We start from the raw sequence: 14,064 nt of genomic DNA on the forward strand, positions 1-14,064 counted from the left end.
CACTGTTATAATGGAACTAGGCAATGATATCAATGGCTGCTAAAACCCTTAGGTGAATAACTGATGGGAGACTTCATAATGAATGGATCAAGCTGACAATACTTGAACCCAATGATCAATGTTAAGATGATGAAAAGAGAGATGACCAAACATTGCATGTCTTCTAATGCGATGTATTTGGCAGCACCCACCACCACTTATGAAGTATTCTTCTAAAAATGAACCTGAATGTAATCAAGCCCCAAGATCTAACCATGGTTTCCAGGAAATACAAGAGATAAAAGAATATGTAATTGATACTATTGGGATGAAGTCTGTAAAATCCAGAATATTTCAAATAACTTGCAAGAAAAAAGGGGAAGGGAATCTAGAAATTTTAAAAGAAACTTGGAGGACTTACCAACTAAATTCAATTTGTGAACCTTGTTTGGATCTTGAGTCAAACATGTCAAAAAATTTTAAAAGACTAGATAATTTGCTGATTGACTAGTTGACAATATTAAGAAATTGTTGTCAAATATTAGCTGATGTCCTTTGCCATTATAATGAAAAATTTACTTTCTGACCTGACATTCAACGTCTTTCACTTGAACAAAAACATTTGATTTAAGTTCTAGATCTGCCACTTACTAATGTTCCTGAGAAAGTCATTGAATGGCTCAGAACCATCTGTGAAGTGGGAACATCATAATATACCACCTTGTTAAGTCATTGTGAAAATATGAGATGAAGAATATGAGAGCACTTTATAAACCATATAAGCCACCTCCCATGACTGAGCTCCATGATTCTCTCAAGCATGGCTGATTGTCTGCCTTTGTTCAAGTGATTTCCCCTTACTCAGAATATTCTCCTCTCTCTTGTCATCTTGTGGATGTCTCACCTTTCCTTTTACCTCCAGCCTGTTTCACCTTCTCCATGAAAACATTTTGAATCACTTCAGCCCACAGCAATTTTTTCCCTTTTCTTTTCATAGCCCATATTGTCTGTAATGCTCACTTGGCACTCTGAAATGACATTTCTGGGTAAATTCTCTTCCCAACTAAACTGAAGGACTCTCGACAACAGGGACTCTCTGTTCTTTATCTATTCTCCCCTCCACCAGAAGTCTAGCACAATGCTTAATTACAAGATAGCTAAAGCTTCAAATAAAAAATTATTCAGAACTCTTAACAGTCACGAAAACACAACTCAGTGTAGCTTAATTGAAGACAAATTAACAAGTTCACATAATCAAATTACAGGAAGGGCATGGGTGGTGCTAGCCCTGAAGGATGACTGCTACCAGGGATTGGGGTGCAGGACTGGCTGTCATCTCATTCCCTATGACTGCATGCAGACAAACCTTTCCATGTGACAGCAAGCATACCTGTGGACAGCTTCCTGCCATATATCTCCCTGCTTAGTTCCAATTCAAGAGTCCTAGAGAACTCTGATTGGTCTGGCTTGATCTAGTGCCCACCCCTAGACCAACCACCAAAGCCAGGAAATGAGATGAAGCTTCTATTTGGATTATATGTTAGAGACAGGAAGAGGAATTGTTGCCTCCCCAAATGAGCCAAAGCCACCAGAAGGAGGGAGAAGAACCGGACAGCTAAACTATGAAGTGTCCATGAGATGGGATGCCACTGAGCAGAGGAGGGATGTGATTTGACATGATCTCACTTTCTGCATGAGCCCCCCTTTCCCCACAGCACTGAGTTTTAGAACTGCAGTTAACATGTGCCCTTGGAGTACCCTCAGGGCTGATGTAAAATTGGCCAAAATTGGAATACCTTTGCATTTTCAATAAACTCTTTCCAGTCATTTACCATTTCTGTTGCTTTTCCTCCATTCTCAGTGTTCCAAGTTTTCATCTGGTATAATTTTTCATCTGTCTGAAGAACTTCCTTAGCAATTCTTTTTGAGCATGTCCACTTGCAACAAATTCTCTTAGTTTTCTTTATTCTGATTCACAGAATGTTTTTATTTTAACCTTCATTCCTGAAGCATATTTTCATTGGATATAGAATTCTGGAATGACAGTTCTTTTCTTTCAGCACTTGAAAAATGTTGTGCCACTTTGTTTTTGCCTCCAGGGTTTCTGATGAGAAGTCCTCAAGCATTGGAATTATACCACTATAAGTAGTATGTTGTTTTTCTCTAATTATTTTCAAGATTTTCTCTGTCTTTAGTTTTTAGCCATTTGATTATGAAGTGGCTGGGTATGGATTTCTTTGGGCTGATTCTGTTTGGGATTCATTCAATTTCTTGAATCTGTAGGTTTATGTCTTTCACCAAATTTGATAATTTTTCAGGCATTATTTCTTCAAGTTTTTTTTTTTTGTTTTTTGTTTTTTTCCAGCAATGCACTTTGTCTCCTTCCTTTCTGGTTCTCTGATGACTTAAATGTCAGACTTTTTGGTGCTGTGTGATAGGTCTCTAAATCTGTATTCACTATGGTTTTTTTCTCTGTTTTTTAGATTAGGTCATGGTTATTTATTTATCCTTAAGTTCATTGACTCTTTCCTCTGTCACTCAGTTTTGCTAGTGAGTCCATCCCATGTGTTTTATTTTGGTTATGATTACATTTCTACATTCTAAAATTTCCATTTTGTTCTCTTTATATTTTCTATTTCCTTGTTAAGGCCTTCTATTCTTTCTGTTCATGTGAAGCAAATTCACCCTTACTTTTGGATTATTTTTATTATAGCTGCTCTGAACTCTTTGTCAGATAATTCTAACTCTGTGTCATCTAAGCATTGGCATCCGTTGACTGCTTTTTCCCACGCAAGTTGAGATTTGTCTGCTTTTTTATGTGCCAAGTAATTTTGAATTGTATCCTGGACATTTTGATTATTAGACTATGAGACTTTGTGTCTTGCTTAAATTCTATGAATGATGTTGCTATTTTTGTCTTAGCAGGCAATGAACCTGGTTAAGCTCAGGCCTCACTTTCCAACCTGCCTTCTGTGGGCTGTAGTTCCAGTGTCAATTCTGTTTTCAAATTCAAAGTCTTTGCAGTGCCATTCAGTTCTGCCCCTATGTTCTTCCCCTAGTGGCTAGTCTGGGACCTGGGCAATGGTCTATCTGTTAGTGTTTCTCTGCTGTTGGGGATCAGATCCACACATGTGCAGCTCAGAGATGAGACATGCAGCTCATAAACACCTTTATGCGGTCACTTCCCATGAGTCTCCTTCTCCACGATCTCTCTGTTACTTATCCACTCCTTGGGGCTCCCCTTTGCAGTTCTCTGGTCAGAAAGCTGGGCTTTGGTCACCCTACTCTGCTGTGCACCTCCCACAACTGTACCCACCTTCAAGTCCAAGCTGGAAGGAAAAAGTAAACTCACCACCAGTTTAATGGTACACCAAATTTGTGCCTTTTTCCCCAATCTGCCTATTACTATTTGCTCTTGAGCATCCTTGCATAGCATCTCGTGCAGTCTTTCCAGGTTTTTAGCTGCATTTCACTGGGAGAGACAGGGTAGAGTGTGCTTACTCCATCTTAACTAGAACCGGGACACAATAGAATGGTTTTAGAGGACATTCTTCAATATGTGCCTCTGAAGATGTGCCTAAAGACTCATCTTAGAACTCAAAGTCAGGTAAAGGTAGTTTCCTGATGAATTTCTACAGATTTATTTTATGAAACTGATAGTTCCCCCTTTTTACCCCGGTTACTGAAAAACTCAGAAAACATGATTTAGTTCACACAATCTAATTGCAGTGTCTGACACATAGGAAGTGCTTAGTAAACATTAGTCATCTCCATACCTGTCTATCTCTCCTCTTATCCCCCAAGAACTAAATGTTATACTCAATAAAAGAAACCTTTCTGAGTCTGTTTTTTTAAAAAAATATAATTTGACTCTTCCCATGCCTTTTATTACTTGACTTTCTCTTGCAGTTCTGTGATAGTCGTTTGGGGACTTATTTTCATCCTATTAATCTTTTACACTGCCTCAAATTGTTTGGAAGTAGTCAAGGCATAAATGAACAAATAGATGACAAAAATACTGTATTCATGGAATGCTTCCTATTTCTAAAACTGCTTCTACACCTCTTTCCATATTTCATCCTAAACAATACCCCATATTAGTGAGGAAGAAAGGTAGCATGAGGCTCCTCATCAGAAAAGCCCAGCCCAGGCAGCACTGACTTGGGGATCCTCTGGGCTCCCCTCCCACCGAAACCGAGATGAATTGTTCCCATTTTTATCTTCTGTTGAATGTTATACCAAGATGAAAAGAAGTTTTGAGAATTTCAGTGTCCTCTGGGACCCCATGCCCTAGGAACTCTCAGTCCAGGACATTCCCAGCAGGCCCTCTCTTCTCAGACTTCCCCATCAGTGGCTAATGCCTGCCCTTGGGGTCCAGGGACCCCGAGAGAAACTGGAGGCCTGATGTCACTTGAGGAAACATGATACTGGTTTCTACTCCTTCCAATCTGACTTGGAATTGGACTCATCTCCTGAGTAGGGTCATCTTGTCCACTTGAGGGGGGCTTTCCACTTCTACTCCTGTCCATGAAGCCAAGTACCTCTTCATGGGTTGGCACTGAAAGGTAGGCACAGAAACCACTTCAGCTGGCACACAGAAAAACATCACTATGACCCTTGCCTGTTATTCAGCTGTATCCTGGATCCCCCCTTCAGTTCAGAAAGGGAGGCAGAACCTAGCAGTCAGATGGGCCTCTCTTCTTCCCTCCCTCTCTCGCTTAGTGACACTCAGGAGACAAAGATTGCAGCCATTTCTCTCTGAGGGGGAGTCCACCCAAGGGCAACTTACTTGCCTCTGACAGTTCTAGGAAGTGACACTAATATGCAGGAGGCTAGGAAGGAGAGAGCACTCAGGAGGCTTCTTGAAAGGTCCCTTGCCCCCTTCCCAGGTCAACTTTAGCAGCCACACATTCCTGGGGCTTAGTTGAACTTGGACTAAGCTCACTGCCATGGTACTGGCATGTCTGAACATGGTCAAGGTCTACAGACCAGTACCAGAGTCAGGGATGACTCTGAGTGACCCTGGGCCTGTCACTCCAATGTCCTCAGCCCAATTCCTATGGATCGCCACCTCAATTCCAAGGAGAGGCTCTGGAAGGGTACAGATATGGCAACAGTCCTTCACTCCTTCTTGTGTCCATACCCTTTGCAATGTGACTTTATAGCTCCTCCCATCAAGAGGTGGACTCCTCATCTCCTTGATTTTGGGCTGGTCCTGTAACTTTCAGTGTAATAAGGCCAATAGAATCAATACAAGTGATGTTTGCCAGTTCTGAGCCCAGGCCTTAAGAGGCCTCACACACTTCTGCCCTTTGCTTGGGATTCCTGCCCCATCCACCTGAACAAGCCTGAGCTAGTCTGCTAGAGGATAAGAGGACTTTTATTACCAGCTCTGGCTCCCTAGTCTACTGGAGGATAAGAGACCTTTATATCCTCTTATCCTCCAGTAGGCTGGGGAACCAGAGCTGGTTGGCCCAGTTACCTCCCAACAGAGACCCCAGGCAGGTGAAAGAATCCAGTCAAGGTCAGCAAAGTTGACCCATGGCTGGCCACAGATACAAGAGGAAGCCCATCTAATTCCAGCCTGAATTGTCAACCTACAGAATCATAAGCAAAATAAATGCTTATTGTTTTAAGCCACTGAATTCTGGAGTCATTTCTTATGTAGCACTAACTAGCCACTGTAGAGGCTGAAGCACTAAGAGAGCTATTTGTCTACCATTTCTTGGGATATTGGAGTACAAGGCTTTAGTGGTACCAGTCAGTCAATGGATAGAGACAGGAAGGGATGGGGGTGGAGTGAGCAGCAGGATAAGGTTGTGTCTTGGGAGATGTTGCTGTAGTCTCAGAACTCTCAAGTAGTGGGAGGAGCCAAAGCAGGAAGAGAATGTAGCAAACAGGAGCCCAGAGAAGTGGCTAGAGAAGCACTCTTAAAACCATCTCAGGGACTTCCAGAAATATTTAGGAGAAAGATGAAAGGCTAGAGGTCTTATGGAGACAATGTGGTTGGAGCCAGAAAGACTATGTAATTTTAATATTACATCCAAGGCTACTCTGATTGAACTTTTTTTTTAAAACTCAAACGAGAGATTGTAACTTTCCAAAAGACATTAGAAATAGGAAGTTTTCAGCCAGGCACAGTGGCCCACACTTGTCATCCCAGCACTTTTGGAGGCCAAGGCAGGAGGATCCCATAAGTTCAGGAATTTGAGACCAGCTTGGGCAACACAGCAAGACCCCATCTCTAGAAAAAAACAAAATAAAATAAAACGGAAATAGAAAGTTTCAGCAGATTTGTTACACATGAATTCTTCCAAATAGTGAAAAAAATATTGGTAGATTGTGTTTACTTTATTCATCCTCAAAGGATTCTTTATTTCTAATTCTTTGGGGATAAGAAGAATAAAAATTGAGAAATGACTGCAAAGACTAGCAGCATTTATCACATATTCTTTGTACACATGAAGAAAGTGAAGAGCACACCAACAAATACTAAGTTACTGTGGCAAAGAAAGAAGTCTGGTGCTTACTTATATTGGGTTCTCTTCTCCTTCCAGGCAAGTGCGAAGATTACACATCTCTGCTCACTCCCCTTGCCACAGAGAGAAGAAACATGACTAGTGGAGCCAATGCGGCAGTGAGCAGCAGGGATCCTGTCATTTCTGAGCTGAAGCATTTCAATGTTTGTTTAGAACCCTCCACCATTCTCGCCTGCCACGTGGACTGAGGAGGCTGTGTGTTCCAGATGGCAAAGCCACAGGGTGGTGGTGTCTCTGTCTGTGTGGATCGCTGAGCCAGGCCATGAAGTGAAGCTGCCTTAGAAGTTACCCAGGCCTGCAGCAGGTATTGCACAAATATGAAATCTATTTCAATTGTGTCAGACTTCTGGGATCTTGGCATTGCTTGTTACTGAAGCACTGCCTGACCTAGTCTGACTAATACAGTATTGAAAAGCTGGCATCTGATTAAAAAAAAAAAACTATCAATGTTGCAAATACATTACAAAAATGAGGAAAAATTACTGTGCTATTGTTCACTGCAGATTTTACATGGTTTAATTTTTGGCAAGCAAGATCTAGTGTTCAGAGGAGCATCCAAAAAACTTTGTGAGCATGCACATGATAATGGAAATTTTATCCATTTGGCAGAAGCCACAGCCAAATTTGATAATATTATGGCAGAATGTTTCTGCATAATATAAATGTTGACACTAAATAATATTGCACCTATTTGGAGAATGAAATACAAAACTAATTAAAATTGTAGCAGATGCAGTGAGTGAAATAGTCTGAATAAGGTAAAAAGAGCTAACTATTATTCATTATTTTGGCTACAACCTTGATGTGTTTGAGACACAATCCCTGACAGATATAGAACAGATAACTTTTTTGTTGTTGTTGGATTTGTGGATTCTCAAAATGCAAATATTTCTATATGCAAACATATTGGGGATTTTTTTCTCCAGCAAATGTCACAACTGGGGAAGGATTATAAACAATGTTAGTAAACCACCTACAAAACCAATCAAGAATAAAATAATTTGAAGTGCCTTGAATATCACAATGTTGCAAATATGCATGGAAAACAGGACAGAATGAAACAGATGATTCTAAGAAATGATTCTAGGGCATTTTCTCTTTCTTGACTAGATATTTTAATCTTAGTGGTGAATGGTACAGGAAAAATCTCTTCTGACACCACTGAATTTTTTTGTACCATCCAGATCTATACAACTGCCTTTCAGCTTCAGTGAAATGTTGTGTATTAAAAACACATTTACCAAACATAAATTTGAAACACTGTCAAATGCATGATGGGAGAGTTGAGTTTATGCCATTATGGCACTAAAAACTCAATTAGAGACTCTATCCAATTCTTCTTTAGAAAATTTTGATATATTAATAAAGACAAGGATTATAAAATTCAAGCCAAAGGTAAGCTTTCAAAAACATCCGCTGTTAAGTTTATTTGCTCAGGACTCATTTGGGAAGATGTTTTACATAAAATTAATGCTATGTATATCCAAAATAATACAGGAGCTGAAATTCAACATATTGCCCTAAGAAGCATCCAAAGCAATTGTGTATCTGCAGATGCTTATTGTGTCGACTGGGAGATGGGGTGAGAGTGGAGGCTTTTCTTCCTGTTGAAAGAAGAAAGAAGGTTGTTGGCATCTGGACTCATGGTAAGAGGGGTGGTTGACGCCATGGCTTGGGAGGAGGCAGTCTGCCCTGCAGCATGGTAGGCAGGAGACCAGCCAGGAGTGGTCCCTGGTGAAGGGCCTCTGCCATTGAGATCCTGGAATTTTCATGTCTGATGGCCAGTGGCCAGTGATCTTTTCTGCATGGATGTTCTGCCAATCCAGGCCTTCAATAAAACTTTGTCAAACTCCACAGCCTCTACTTAGGTCCAGACTCAAACTCCCACTCCCTGGGAGGCAGTGACTGGGTGGCAAGACAGAATGAGAGATGCAGTGAGAACATCTGGCTGAAGTGACAAGCAGCCACGCTGACTGCTGGTGTGCAGTTCTGATGACAACCAAGGCAACTTCACACATGACTGCACAAAGTTAATTTAACATGTTTGACTCTGCCATTTCATCCTAGTACCATAGATAAGATTTTTTGAGTAATTACTATGTACCAGGCCCTATTCTAAGTTCTTTGTGAATATTAATTAATTTAATTCTTGAAGCCACCTCACTATTGTGCCCATTTTATAGATAAGGAAACTAAGGCCCAAGGAGGTTACACTAATTACCGAAGGTCAAATTAATGACAGAGTCTGGCTCCAGAGTCCACACTTTTAACCAGAGTGCAACAGACTCTGAACGTTACCCTTATAACCAAACAGTTCACAGTAGTGTTCTGAGTTTTACTCCTAGAAAGAAAACACACACACACAGTCCCCCATCCCTCTGTCCGACAGATAAATCCAAAACCTGCTGCCAGCTTACAATTAGCTTGAAACTGCTTCTGGACCAAGCGTGGTGGCTCATGCTTGTAATCCCAGCACTTTGGGAGGCCAAGGTGGGAGGATTGTTTGAATCCAGGAGTTCAAAACTAGCCTGGGCAACACGGTGAAATCCTGTCTCTACAAAAATTACAAAAATTAGCTGGGTGAGGGGGCGGATAGCATGTGCTTGTGGTCCCAGCTACTTGAAAGGCTGAGGTGGGAGGATCACTTGAGCCCAGGAGGTCAAGGCTGCAGTGAGCCATGATCATGACACTGCACTTCAGCCTGGGCAACAGAGTGAGACCTTGTCTCAAAAAAGAAAAGAAAGAAAAGGAAATAAAAAGAAAAGAACTGCTTCAGATTATCAAGGTTTCAGGAATGCTGATGTCCAGCCTCAGAAACTGCTTCTGCTTGTTTGTCTCTGATATGGGTTGGCTCTGTGTCCCCACCCAAATCTCATGTTGAATTGTAATCCCCACGTGTTGAAGGAGGGACCTGGAGGAAGATGATTGGATCATGGAAGCGGTTTCTCCCATGCTGTTCTCATGATACTGAGTGAGCTCTCACAAGATCTGATGGTTTAAAAGTGTGTGGCAGTTGCCCGCTTGTTCTCTGTCTCTCCTGCTCCACCATGGTAAGACGTGCCACCTTCCCCTCCACCTTCTACCACGATTGAAAGTTTCCTGAGGCCTCCTAACCATTCTTCCTGCACAGCCTGTGGAACTGTGAGTCAATTAAACCTCGTTTCTTCATAAATAACCCAGTCTCATGTAGTTCTTTATAGCTGTGTGAGAATGGACTAATATAGCCTACCAAGCAAGCTGTGGGCTTCCCTATCTCTTCGTGTGGGCTAAGAGCATGTCAATGCCCCACATTGGCAGGAAAACCTGCTGCCACCCCTCAGCAGACAGCGAAGGGCATCACGTGTCTGGGAAACTGAGCAGGAAAACTTTCACTCTTACAGTGGTTGGGGTGGATGGGGAATCTTTGTTTCCAGACCCGAGGCCATGCAGCAGCTACTTGGGAAGGAAAGAGTGACCCTCCCATTCCTACCCAAAGCTTTGGATGCATCTTAGGGCATGACTTACCAAAGTCAAGGAACATCAAAATTATGGTGACCAACTTCTCCTAGTTTCCCACAACTTTCCCCTTTTTCGCTGTGAAAGCCCCACATCCTGGGAACCCCTCAGTCCCGAGCAAACTGGAACAGTGGGCATCATGATCAAAGATGAAATCAAGGAAAACCCTTTCCACCCTAGCCTCAAATATGGAAGGCCAAAACCCCCAATTCTCCCATCCCATGGAAGCCAGGAGATCCCAAACCCTCACCGTCAGACTACAGGCTGCGCCTCGCCGCTCTTAGTCCTAGGGGACTTGACATCTCCTCAGTGCACTGAGATGAGGCATTGAGGACACAGACCTCACATTCCATCTGCATGCTCCCATCTCCCCCGAGGCTGCCAAAAATTGGACACTGGGAGATGGAGATGCTTGGCAGCTGGAGTCACTCCCAGCCTCGGGCAAATTTTCCAGGCTTTTACATCTTTGGAGAAGATGGTAATATTCCCTGTTTCTTCCAGATCCACACCGCCTAGGGTCAGAGATGCAGGGAGCTGGCCAAAACGCCTTTCTCTGTGATAAAGAGGCCACAGCGTTAAATCCCGTGAGTTCATCAACAGGTAACAAAATATTTTGCATGATTTGGCCTTGACTGAAAGGAAACTGTGAAACCTTCAAGGTGCTCTCTGTCCCTAGTGTGGACTCTCCAAAGAGGTCCTGGTCCCCAGCATGGCTACAGACGTTCACTGCATGTAATCCAGACCTGGTCTAATGCTATAAGCAAATAAACTGAATATACAAAGAGAACAAATCACCAGTCCATCAAAATCCTTGGGGTAAATTAGTTCAGCAGACTGGACTAGAGACATACTCCGTGACTCACCCCCACCCAGAGTAAATAAGGGAAGATTAAGCAAAACTTGATTGAATCATGCTGAAGTTTGGCATAACTCAACAAACAGATCAGCCTGAAATCTCACATTAGGAACACATAATCTCATAAAATTTATGACTGTTATTGCTCACCACATATGTTTCTGGGTTACTGTGTGCCGGGCTTCAAGCGAGCTTCATTGCTGGGGTCTTGAGGGGGCTGCCTGCTGATCCATAACGTATTTCAAGAAAGAAGACACATTCCCGGTTGACGCTCTTTGGCATGAGTTTCTACATGTCCTGGCCACGGCAGGGAAGGAGACTGGAGGGGAGATATTGGCAGTGGGAAGGGGGTTTTGTGCCATGCCCCAAGCGGGCCCCTTGGCAAAGTCTTGTTGAGATGCTGAAGGGAAGACTGGCAAACAAAGCTTTTCTATCTCTCTTAGCCTCAGTTTCCTTATTTGCAAAATAAGAGGTAAAATTAGATGATCTCTGAGGTCTTTTCAAGAAGATCAAAGGGGTGATTCATCTAAAGATAATTCATCTAAAGAGAATGAATTGCCGATCTACTGCCCTCCATCTCCAAAAGGAAGCCAGAGCAAGAACTGGCCACTATGTCACCAACTGAGAGCAGTAGAGAATGGGGTGTGGCTTACAGGAGGCCATGGAATGCCAGCCCTGAGATCTGGGAGGAAAGGAGAGATGACCACGTGCTTCGGGAGGTCACCCCCTATTGCTGCCCAGAGATAAAACAGAGTTCAGAAGTGTTTGCAAACTTGTATCACCACTCCACCTTCCACTGCCCATTGATCGAGGCCCTTTTCCCCTCTGATCCCAAATGCAACCTCATGATCCTTCTTGATAGAAGCTGCTACCCACGCATCAGATCCTGGTGGTGAGCAAGAGCTGCTTTCCAACCCAAATGACACTCAGGCTCCCTCCAGACCCATGCTCAGGGATTCCAGGTCTGACTGTAGAGATGCAAGAATGCAGAGTCAGTGACAAGCCAGAGCCCCCAGAGGGGGAGCCAGTTCCTTGAAGTGAAGGGCCATCGTTTGCAGGAGATGGTTACTGAAGTCCAAGTCCAGGGATTCCATAATGAAAGGAAGACCAAGCCCGTGAGCCCTGGACTCATTTATTGAAGCCCAGAGCAAGGCAACAGATTCCCAGGCCCCAAGGCTGTGCCCCCAGGTGTCACCACGAGGGAACATACATGTAGCAAAGGCAGGTGACATGTAGACACAGCAGGCGCCTGCCGTACTGAGGTTTGTCCCTTCCTGCACCCATCCCGGGCTCTGCCCTGAACGTCTCAGCTCAGCAATCTCTCTCACGCAGATCCCTGCCTTCCCTGCCAACAGCCAAGGTCTGACCCTTCTGACCCTTGGGCCCTCTTCCAGGCTTCTCCTGTTCCATTTCCAGCACTGCTGGCTCCATCCAGAAAGTTTTGAACAAAAGAGTAACATTTTTCTTTCTGGCTTGTTCATTTTCATGATGATTTTCACAGCCAATTCCAGTAAATCTGCTACAATAAAAGTCCCTATTCTTCATCCATGTTCTTCTAAATAATCTTAGATTTGATTTGAAGTCTACTTCAGTTAATATTTTGTCTTTTTTTAAAAAAAATAGTTTTGTTGTTTATTCCTGATTGTAACTCAGATATCAGCTGGGGACTGCCCTGCCCCTCAACATCTGTGAAATGTCCTGTGGCAGACTGTATTTTCCAAATAAGGCCACAACATTATTTTCAATCCCATATGTTCATTCCAGAACTTTGCAATTCCTCCATTGAGAGATGGCGGCTGTGTCATCTCTCCTTGAATCTGGGTGGGCCTTTTGACTGCTCCAACTGATGGAGTGCATATAATTGACTGTGTGACTTCCAAAAAGCAAGTTAGGAAGGCCACACAGCTTCCACCTGGCTCTCTCTCTCGGGACACATGCCTTAGGAGCCATGGACAGCCACGTAAGAAGTCCAGCCCCCTGAAGATGCCCGGCTGCCAGCACCATGCAGAGACCACATAGAGATGGAGAGAAATCGCAAGAAACCCCAGCTGCTGCAGCTCCAGCTGCCTGAGGCTTTCCAGCCCAGACACCAGACATGTGGATGGGGAAGGCTTTGCTGGGACTCCAGCTGCAACTGCAGGAGAGACCCCATGCAAGAGCCACCCAGCAGAGCCCAGCCAACCCCCAGAACCTGGAAAGATATAATAAATGATTATTGTTGTTTGATGCCAATAAGTTTGAAGTGTTTTTTTAATGTAGCAATGGATAACAGAGACAATTTGGCTCAAGCTCAAGCAATTCTGTGTCCTGTGGAACTCACAAGGCTTTCCAAGGCTTCTGCTGATTCCTGGAAAAACAGAATGGATTGTTCATTTGTGGGTTGTATGTGTTCAGATGCTGCCTCTGTCTGACCCCACACAACATGTGAAATGTGGCTCCAATTTCATATCCCACAACAACAATCACTCATACCAAGCATCTGAGTGGGTAGTAGACCACGTGGGAGATTTAAGATTATGTTGCTGACCACATGGGATTTTGTCAACTTGCTCCCTTTTCTCCCCTACCTCTTCCCAGTCTCATCTCCTCTCAGGTTGCTCTGGGATCCCACATTCTTCTCTCCCTGCTATGAAGAGTAATTCAGGTTCCCTCAAGTGCCTAATCCCAAACTTCCACACTTAAGCATATCAAGAATCCAGCCTTTACTGGAGCTAATTGAGGTTACAGATGAGCAATTATTCTTGTGCGCATGCATTGTAAAAAAAATTCAAGGAACACCCAGAAAAATAAAAGAAGAAAGTAAAAATTACCCCCAAATCCCACTACCCAGTGATAACCACTATTAATGTTTGGTAAACATCCTATCTATATACAATTTTATATACATAAGATTATACTATCCTTGCTGTTCTATACTTCCCCAGGTATAATTGGTATTAATAATAGCTTTACCATTTATTTAGCACCTACTAAGTACTTAGCAATTATATAAAGGTAGCATCCTCATCACATCATTATCTTCTTTTTCCTAAGGGATCTTAGGGAGAGTCAGAGCAGGGACCTGAACCCAGACCCACCCAGCCATAAGGCCGGTGCACTTGCCACTAACCCATTCAGCCATAGCAGAATCTTTCCCCAAGACCTGCATACCACTGTGGAGAGACTATCCTGGCCTGCATATCTTGAGCCAGATCT

The 14,064-nt window shown here is 43.2% G+C and overlaps 1 protein-coding gene and 1 long non-coding RNA gene across 6 annotated transcripts in view; both read right to left on the reverse strand.

Annotated features, from left to right (window-relative positions):
* Positions 1-14,064, reverse strand: part of STK3 (serine/threonine kinase 3) — a 505,519-nt gene that overhangs the window by 71,876 nt on the left and 419,579 nt on the right. The window lies entirely within an intron of this gene.
* LOC117981466 (uncharacterized) lies at positions 375-12,089 on the reverse strand. The gene is made up of 3 exons (XR_004673007.3): positions 11,020-12,089; positions 10,264-10,566; positions 375-6,223 (listed from the first exon to the last, which is right to left on the reverse strand). It is a non-coding gene; the product is annotated as an uncharacterized LOC117981466 (long non-coding RNA).

Source organism: Pan paniscus, chromosome 7, assembly GCF_029289425.2.
Source record: "Pan paniscus chromosome 7, NHGRI_mPanPan1-v2.0_pri, whole genome shotgun sequence".
NCBI lineage: Eukaryota > Metazoa > Chordata > Mammalia > Primates > Hominidae > Pan > Pan paniscus.